The following is a 9,771-nucleotide window of genomic DNA, read 5'->3' on the forward strand; positions in this document are numbered from 1 at the left end:
TTCTTTTTGAGCTGGGTTCTTAGACAGCCCATGCTCCTCTCAAATTTGCTTTTGTAGCAGATGCTGGCTGGCCTTGAACTCCTCCTGGCTGCCATGCCTCCATCCACTTCCCAAGTTCTGTGATCACAAACATATGCCCCTCGTGCCCAAGTCTGGCTAGAGGGTTTTCCGGCTGGCCCTAAAACGTATGTGTAAGATGTCAGTTTGTAGGGCCAACATCCCAGACCCTGTCCTGAAATGGGGGTAGGGGGTGGGGGTGGGGTTCAGCTTTGGACAGAGAGCTCTTTTCAAAGTCACAGGCATGCCTTTCCCTGGAGGGCTAACCTTTCTTCCTACCCTCTTACTCGTCCCTGGTCCCCGGGGTTTCTGCTAGGCAAGCACTTGAGGCAGGTTTTCTGCCTCAGTCAGAGACCTTCTCTGAACTGCTAGTGGTTAGAGCAGCCCAGCTGGGTAGTAGCTTCAAGTAGGACCCTGGCTGACTGGGCTTCTTGCTTTAGCAACTGTACTGGCTTTGGCTTTGTGAGCCCTGCACAGCTGTCAGCCTAGAAAAAGTTTCCCAGGTGACTCCAGAGACAATGGATAGAAGGGTTGGGCTCTTCCTAGTTCTTTTTGTGCTACCTCAGCAGGCACCTGTGTATCCAGGAGCTCACTGTAGGACCCAGACTGGCCTCAACCTTGCAAAGAATCCTCCGGCGTTAGCTTCTCAAAGGGTTAGGATTACAGATGCTGCCATGGCCAGCCCTGTTTTGGTTTTGGTTTTACTTAATTTTTAAAGATAGGCATGCAAAATAGTAGGTTTTAGCATGCCATTTTCATTCATAAGTATCACACTTTATGGTTTTTATTATTGTTGTCTTGGGTTTTTTTTTTGTTTTGTTTTGTTTTTTGTTTTGGTTTTTGGTTTTTTGTTTGAAACTGGCCATGCCTGTTATCCAGGCGTCTGGTCTTAAATTCATAGTTTCAAGCAACCCTCCTGGCACCCCCCTCAGCTACCCCCACCCAGGGAGGTGGATAATAAGCCCGGATAATCCAAGTGAAAAGCATTACTCAATTGCCTGAAGTTAAAATACTAGATAGTTGGCTCTGGATGGTGTTTTCCCTCTCTGGAATAAGTGATTAGTCGACTTGTTCCTTTGTTATGTTTCTGAAATGCATCCTCACCCCCATTTCCTCTTGCGGTGGTTTCCCTGATGGCTTATTCCTGTAGCATAGCTCTTCCTTCTATCACGTTTACGTGGCATATTGGTCAGTCTTAGCTCTGATTCTTAGGTCTTGCCAGGCTGAGCTGGCCCTGAGCCTGGGAAGGTACTCTGTTTTTAAACAGACAGGTGACTGAAGTCTCGGTGCCGTGCACCCTTTCAGTCTCTCACTTTGAACACTTATGTTGGAATTAGACTCACTTAGATTACAGCATAAACTATTCTCTGAGAAATGCTTTTCAAATAAAATCAGACCCAAAGGACAGGAATGTGTTTTTATTAAGAAAACTTAATCCTCTTTTTTTTTTTTTTTTAAACTTAATATAAACTTCTGCATGTATAAGGAGAGAAAGCTGCCCCTGGGCCGCTGGAGGTCTGGGATAGAAAGTTCTCACTTAGTAAGCTCTGCTAAAGGAAAAATAAGCCATTCTCCCTTTGTGCTCTATTTGAATAACCTAAAGGATAATTAAATAACACCAACCGGATAACCCCACCATTTTGGCACCTAACCTTTTCTGAGTTAATTTTCTTGACTGCAGAATGCCTCACTAGCTTGGTACAAGGAGCTTGCTTGCTTGTTCTTTGGTATCTCCAGCCCCATGGGGTCACTTCCATTTATTTTCATGTCTAGTCTAGTACTGCCCTGGGTGTACCACCAAAGGTTCCTGGACGGACGTCTGGTAGTAGCTTCCTATGAAGATCTCTCTGTGGCCTTCCCCAGGTTTGATTGGCAGTGTGGACATTGGGTGTAGACTAACTGAGAAGCTAGAGAAAGTTGGGCTTCTGACTACAGCTTACCTGTCATGGCCACCAGCTGCTTTCAGAGAAGTAAACTCCAAGTGGGGGAGGAAGGCAGACCCCGTTCAGAGCTGCTTTAGCTTGCCCTTGCATGGGCTCAGGTTTTTCCTGCTTGGGCTGGAAGGAAGGCCGGCTGGGGCTTCTATGTGACTGTTTTTGGCCTAGGTTCTTTCTAACTTCAGCTTCCAGTCTGTTCCGTGGGCTCTTGGTTCTACTACCTAACTCCCTGGTACATTCTGTGCCTTTTTTTTCTTCCCCTCTTTGGTTTCCTGTTAACTGCTGCCTCCCAGCTGTTTCCAGATGAGACTCAAGAGCTTTTGGGGGGAGGGACCAAGTATAGGGGAAGTTGTGGTTATTTATCACCTGATCCTGAGGTGGCCTAGGAATCACGAACATGCCAAGAAAAGCCTTTTTTGTTTTCCTTTTTGGAGATGGATTTTGTTTTGTAGGTCAGGCTTGCTTGAAACTCACTGAAAATCTTACCTCAGCCTCTGTAGTATTGGGATTTTAGAGGTAGCTGGATCATTCATCAAATCAGATTCTGGCTATGTAGTAGGTTTTGGGGGCACTGGGGATTGTGAATATGTCTGTTGGAATTCCAGTTTCCCCATGGCTGACTTTTTAAAAAGCCCATATCTCTCCTACTCTGATAAGTAGCCTTGGGGAAGCATCTTGATTTGGTTTTAAAACATGTGCTCAATTTCTGGGACACCCTGGAGGAAAAGAAATTCTTTTCAAGGCAAACTTGTGTGACAGGTGACAGGGGAGAGCAGCCTGGAGTCCCTTCTCTAAGCCATCCTATCGAGACACTAGAATGAAGTGGACAAAACTTCCCTGTGGGGTGGAAATTCAGATCAACTGTGGTAATGTCTGTGACTGGCTTAGACCTGGTAAATTACAGGCAAAAGGAGGTTTATAAAGTTGAATGTAAAGGGTGGACAACATAAGATTTTAACTCCATCTTCAGTTAACTGTTAGTTAAGCTAGACTAGTGGTGCATACCAGCAATCACAACACATGAAAGGCTAAGGTAGGAACTTCATGAGTTCAAGGCTAGCCTGGGTGGCTGTCTAGGGTAATGACATCTACAAATAAACAAACAACATAACCCAAGATCTATCAGGACTGTAGTTTCTCATCTATAAACTAAAGAAAACAGTGTGTCTAATGGGAATCTCTCAGTGATGCTTTCAAATGCCTACTTTACAAATACTACCTAGAAGCATTCTTGATCTGGCTGGGTCTGTTCAAGGCCTTTGTAGTGGATGTGCGCTTTAGAACATAGTTCATACTGGGCAGTGGTGGTACATGCCTTTAATCCCAGCACTTGGGAGGCAGAGGCAGACAGATGTCTGAGTTCAAGGCCAGCCTGGTCTACAGAGTGAGTTCCAGGACAGCCAGGGTTATACAGAGAAACCCGGTCTAGAAAAAACAAAAAGCAAAACAAAACAAAAAAACATAGTTCATGATTCTTGCCCTTTTAACATTTTAAGGAATGTCATGCATGTACAACCCCCATATAGATTCTAGACTCATCTAGTGTGTAGCTTTGTGGTTGGTTTTAGTTTCACTTCTCTTTTTGTTAACTTCTTTTGGTATATATCAGAGGGTAGCAAGTGGTCTTTTGAAAAAAATTTATTACATTTATTTATTTTGTGTGTTTGTGTATGTTGCGATCTGAGGGTAACTTGTAAGTTTTCTCATTTTACCATGTAGATCCCAGAAATCAAATTCAGACTGTCAGGCTTGCGAGCAAATACCTTTTATCTGCAAAGCCATTTTGCTAGACCTAGAAATGATCTTTTTTGTATTTAGGCATAAGAAGTAATTTTTTTGGCAAGTGGCTGTTTAAGTGGATATTTGAAGAGACATTTCTCTTTTTCTTTCTTTCTTTTTTTTTTGTTTAGATTTTATTTTAGTCCTATGAGTGCTTTGTCTGCATTTATGTCTGTACTGCATGCATGCCTGGTGCCTGAGGAAATGGTAAGCTGCCATGTGGGTGCTAGGAATTGAACCCAGGTCCTTCTCAAGTGTTCTCAGCCACTGAGCCAGCTCTCCAACCCCAACATTTTTCTTTTAAACATTTCTTTCTTCATTTATTTACAGTTATTTCTTTATTTACTGTGTGTGGGCTAGGTAAGTAGACAACAGCCTCTCAAGAGACGTGCTTTCTGATTATCACATTGGCTGATGGCAAGTACCATTTTTTTTTAAGATTTATTTATTTTATGTATTTGAATACACTGTCGCTGTCTTCAGACACACCAGAAGAGGGCATCGATCCCATTACAGATGGTTGTGAGGCACTATGTAGTTGCTGGGAATTGAACTCAGAACTTCTGGCAGAGCAGTCAGTGCTCTTAACCGCTGAGCCATCTCGCCAGCCCCAAATGATTAATTCTTTTTTGTTTGTTTGTTTGTTTGAGACAGGGTTTCTCTGTGTAGCCCTGGCTGTCCTGGAACTCACTCTGTAGACCAGGCTGACCTTGAACTCAGAAATCTGCCTGCTTCTGCCTCCCAAGAACTGGGATTAAAGGTGTGTGCCGCTACTGCCCAGTGGCAAGTACCATTTTTAACCCTCAGCTATCTTGCCAGCCCTTGAGATGTTTAAACTAGGGACTTTAGGAGCCCTAGGATTTGTTTTCAGTCTGTAGATCCCACATGTGTACTCTTATGTGGTAACTGTTGTTCATGGACCAGGGTGGAAAGCTCTGCCAGACTTAAGGAACAGCAAGGACTAACAAGGACTAACCCTGAGCCCACTGTGTCCTACAAAATTTAAGTGTTCAGTAAAGAAATCTTTTCTTTGCTCTTTGAGGCAGGGTCTCATGTATCCAGGTTGGCCTTGTACTCATGTAGCTGAGGAAGAAAAGGGACTATCATTTCTTTTTAATTTTTCATGTGTATATGTATGCATTGTGTGTGTGTGGGTGTAACATGTTGATGTGTGTACTTGACAGTGTACTTGTGCCATGGTGGTATGTGGAAGTCAGAAGACAACTTGTGATATCCATCCTTCTAGTTTATAGGACAGGGATTCTTGTTTGCCACTGAGTATATTAGGCAAGCTGGCCTTTGAGCTCCTGGGGAGTTTCTAGACTCCACTGTAGGAATACTGGGTTTATTACAGAATACTTTGTTTTACATGGGTCTCGGGAGCAAACTCAGGTCCTTATACTTGCACACCAGGCACTTTATCTCCTGAGGCATCTCTTCAACCCCAGTCTTTAACTTCTGACCCTTCTGCTTCCACCTCCACATGCTGAGACTACAGGTTTGTGCTTTATATCCATATCTGATTTTTTTTTTCTTTTTCTTTTTTAAATGTGGTTCTGGGGATCAAACCCAGGGCTTTATGCCTGGGATGTAAACACTAGGCAAGTGCTCTACTAACTGAGCTACAGGTCCCACTAGAGGAATCTTAGGATAGGCGTGGTAATGGAAATCATTTGTAGAAATGACTTAGTTTTACAGTCCTGCTCCCATGTCACTAATTGTTTTTCTTCTCTTTCTTTCTCCTAGTATTTAATTATTAGACAGTGTGCCTACCTACTATTACAGAGTATGCACAGGCATTGGCTCTAGAGACAGGAATCTCAAATAACTTGGAAACCAGGGGTGAGGAAACAGGCATGGTTAGTTATAGGATAGATGGTAAGAGCTGTGATAACAACCTGAGTCTAATTTAAAGGTAGTATTGGGAGGCTTGTCCACACCTGATGGTGTGTGTGTGTGTGTGTGTGTGTCCGTCCATCTCCATGTGTCTGTCTGTCCATGTCTATAACCAATGTGTGTGTGGACAGTTTTGCTGGCATCAGATTCCTTGTTTATTCCTTCTCCCCTGTATTATTATCAGAAAGCATGAATTCTCTTTAAAGAGAAGCCTGTGTTCCTCTTATCTTTTGCTCTTTAGTAATCCAGGACCAAATTTCCATTTTAAGTAGGGTCTACTGGTTAATTGCTTGCCCCATAGAAGGGTAAGAAAGTTGTTGATAGAGTTGTAAAAGAAAGGTGAGGATGTAACTCATTTGGCATAGACCAGGTGTGATAGTAGATACCTATAGACCCAACACTCTTGGGAAATGTAGGCAGGAGGATCAGAAGTTCAAGGTCATCTACAGCTATGTATTGACTTCAGTGCCGGCCTGGTCTCTCCATGAGATCTTGCATCAAAAATATAAATAAAAAAAGAAATAAATTTGAACCCAGAAGTTAGGGATTGAATCTGTGTGGATGTGTACATGTATATATAGGATTTGTGTGTGTGCATGCAGATACACATGTACATGCGTATGTAGGCATGCAGAAGTTAGTATCCATTATCATCTTCTTGCTCTCTACTTCATTACTTTTTAAATTGCTCCCCATACCTACTCTATTTTGAGACGGTTTTTGCTGAACTCAGAGATCATTGACTGGCTAGACTAACCGGCCAGTGAGCTCTAGTGATGTGCCTATCCCCGTTCTCTTTATAGTTATGGAGGTCAGAGGACAGATTGTAGGAATAGGTTCTGTCCTTTCACCACGTGGATCCTAGGGATTGAACTCAGCTCCTCAGACTTGGCAGAAAGCACCTTTATCCAGTGAACCATCCTGCTAGCCCTAATTCCCAGGGTCTAATGCATTTTAGATAATTACCTTACTGTTGAACTCTACACCCTCAGACTAGGAAAAGTCTCTTGAGCTGAAAAATCCCTCAACTCATTTGCTCACAAAAGCTTAGAACTTCTCGTTGGAGGAAATGAAGGTTCCAGTTCCTTTACTGCTGTAAGGCAAGAGGATAACCCAAATAGGGAGGTGAATGCCTTAGGCTACTTATCCCCACTGGCTACCCTGTGCTTCCTTCAGTCTGAGCCTTCCTAAAGTGAATGAACCTCCTCATCCTCTTGTTTGATTTACCTTGTATATGGCAATTAGGCAGTCTTGATTTGTCTGCTGCCTTCACCTTTGTTTTTCCTGTGGAGCCTAATAGTATCTCTAAGATAGACTATGTGACTAAAAAAATGTGTGTTCAAAAAACAAAACAAAACAAAAAGTTGAGCAGTGGTGGCACACGCCTTTGATCCCAGCACTTGGGAGGCAGAGGCAGGCGGATTTCTGAGTTCGAGGCCAGCCTGATCTACAGAGTGAGTTCCAGGACAGCCAGGGCTATATAGAAAAACCCTGTATGGAAAAATCAAAACCAAACCAAACCAAACCAAACCAAATAAAAAATGTATGTTGAATCAGGAAAGGACTTTTCACAATCTGGAACCAACTTTATTTTTTATTTTTTTATTTTATTTTATTTTTGGGTTTTTTTTGAGACAGGGTTTCTGCCTGCCTCTGCCTCCCAAGTGCTGGAATTAAAGACATGCGCCACCACTGCCTGGCTATTTTTATTTTTTTTAGATTATTTATTTCACATATGAGTGCTCTATCTGCATGTATACCTGCATGCCAGAAGATGGCATCAGATTCCATTACAGATGGTTGTGAGCCACTGTGGTTGCTGGAGATTGAACACAGGACCTCTGGAAGAGCAGACAGTGCTCTTTACTGCTGAGCCATCTCTCCAGCACCTGGAACCAACTTTATAAACTTGCCTTTGTTGAATCTTATTTATCTTTCTTTCAGTGGATTAGTGCTCTGGGGATTGTTAGTGTGAAGTGAGACAGTAGGATGATCCTTTGTTGGGGGACATTCATATTGTTGCCCAATTGGACCATATGGTGGGCAGGTTAACTAGTACCCTTAGAGATGTCTGTGCTGAGGCTGGTGAAACAGCTTGGTGAATAAAGGCATTTACCACCGAGCCTGACAACCCACACGATGAGAAGGGAGAACAGATTCTCAAAAGGAGAGAGAACCAACTCCTACAAGTTGTTCTCTGACCTCCGTATGGGGAACTCCCACCATCCCACACACAAACCGGCATGTGCCCACCCATGTGTGCAACACACGCATGCATGCTTGAGTAGCTGTTCTTTTTGGCTACTTTATTGGGTTCTTATACCTGCAACCTTTCTGCATCCCAATCCCTTCCAACGATCACTAGGTAGGGAAGAAAGAAGGTTAGAAGGGAAAAGAGGTGTCAGTCTCATTATAGACTACTTCCTTGATTAGAGCATCAAGTTCCTTGAGGCAGATTCAGGCTTTGTTGTCAGGATATCTCCAACAAGCAATCCAGTGAACAGCAACGGCAGCAGGGGGAGCAGCAGTCACTGTAACCTCTTAGGATTCTGGCTTTTTTTTTTTTTTTTAAGATTTATTTTTGTTTGTTATATGTAAGTACACTGTAGCTGTCTTTAGACACACCAGAAGAGGGCGTCAGATCTCATTACAGGTGGTTGTGAGCCACCATGTGGTTACTGGGATTTGAACTCAGGACCTCTGAAAGAGCAGCCCCGGACCCTGGCATTTTTATAGCCTCTCAAGTTCTCAGAATTCTGAATAAAAAATATCTTCAGCAGGCAGAATTATGCTCCTCCCACAACACGAGACAAATCATAGCCAACTTCTGTGGAACAGTCTGAAGCAGCTTGAAACAGACCCACACTCCAGCCCTGGGATTACAGCATAACTGGGTTTTTAAAGAAACCAAAATTCTTACTACACACATACACACACACACACACACACACACACACACATACACACACAATGTAACAACAAGAAAAAGATGGTTATGTCCCAGTCCCTGGATCCTGTGAATATGTTACACAATAAAGTGGATTTAAGGCTGCAGATGGAATTACGTTTGCTGATCAGCTAAGATTATCCTGGATTATCTGAGTGGGCCCAGTGTAATTACAAGGGTCCTTAACAAGTAGAAGAGAGAGCTGAGCAAACACTGTGGGAAAAGACTAGTTCTGATGCAGGTAACTTTGAAGAAGAGTAGGGAAGAGACTGTGAGCTAAGGAATATGGGTAGCTTTAAGAGAATAGAGACACGGAAGTAGCATCTTTTCTCACGTTCTAGAAGGAATGCAGGCCTGTGAATTTATTTTGGTTTTGTATCTGAGAAACCTAAATTTGATATCTGACCATGAAAACTATGAAATAATAAATTTATTTCTGTCCCTAAGTTATAGCACCAATAGGAAATACAGGTTGGTTTCAAAAGTTCTTCCTCTGCTTCCTCAGTGCTGGGATCAGAGGTGTGTACCATTATGCTTAGCATTTAGCTTTCTTTCTTTCCTTCTTTCTTTCTTTCTTTTTTGTTTGTTTTTGTTTTTTCGAAACAGGGTTTCTCTGTGTAGCCCTGGCTGTCCTGGAACTCACTGTAGACCAGGCTAGCCTCGAACTCAGAACTCCTCCTGTCTCTGCCTCCCAAGTGCTGGGATTAAAGGCATGCACTACCAGCACCCGGCAGCATTTTTTCTTTTTAAAGTGTGTAAGTATGTGTAGATGTTTATGTGTGGATGTGAGGAGGCCAGGAAAGGATGTCAAGTGTCCTGCTCTATCATTCACTTTTGCTCCCTTCAGACAAAGCTAGCTTCTCACTGAACTTGGAGCTAAGCCGCAGTTCAGAAAACCCTAATGATATACCCGTCTCTGATTCACTGGCTGTGTGCTCAGCTACACCCAGCTTTTTATATGGATACTGGGATCTGAACTCTCACGTCCTTATGCTGCTGTGCAAGTGCTCTTAGGCTGTTATCCACTGTCCATCTTTTAAACAACTTTTCGCCGAACTCACAATCCTCTTGTCTTAGTGTCTCAAGTGTAGACACTACAGTTGTGTAGCACTGAGCATGACCTGAGTTTCTTGAGAAAATGTTTCTAAGCACTTA

At 43.0% G+C, this 9,771-nt stretch overlaps 1 protein-coding gene across 1 annotated transcript in view; it reads left to right on the plus strand.

Moving 5' to 3' along the window:
* Positions 1 to 9,771, plus strand: part of Mlxip (MLX interacting protein) — a 61,065-nt gene that overhangs the window by 1,337 nt on the left and 49,957 nt on the right. The gene's annotated exons all lie outside the window — the stretch shown is intronic.

The sequence above is a fragment of the Mastomys coucha genome, unplaced genomic scaffold (assembly GCF_008632895.1).
Source record: "Mastomys coucha isolate ucsf_1 unplaced genomic scaffold, UCSF_Mcou_1 pScaffold22, whole genome shotgun sequence".
Lineage (NCBI taxonomy): Eukaryota > Metazoa > Chordata > Mammalia > Rodentia > Muridae > Mastomys > Mastomys coucha.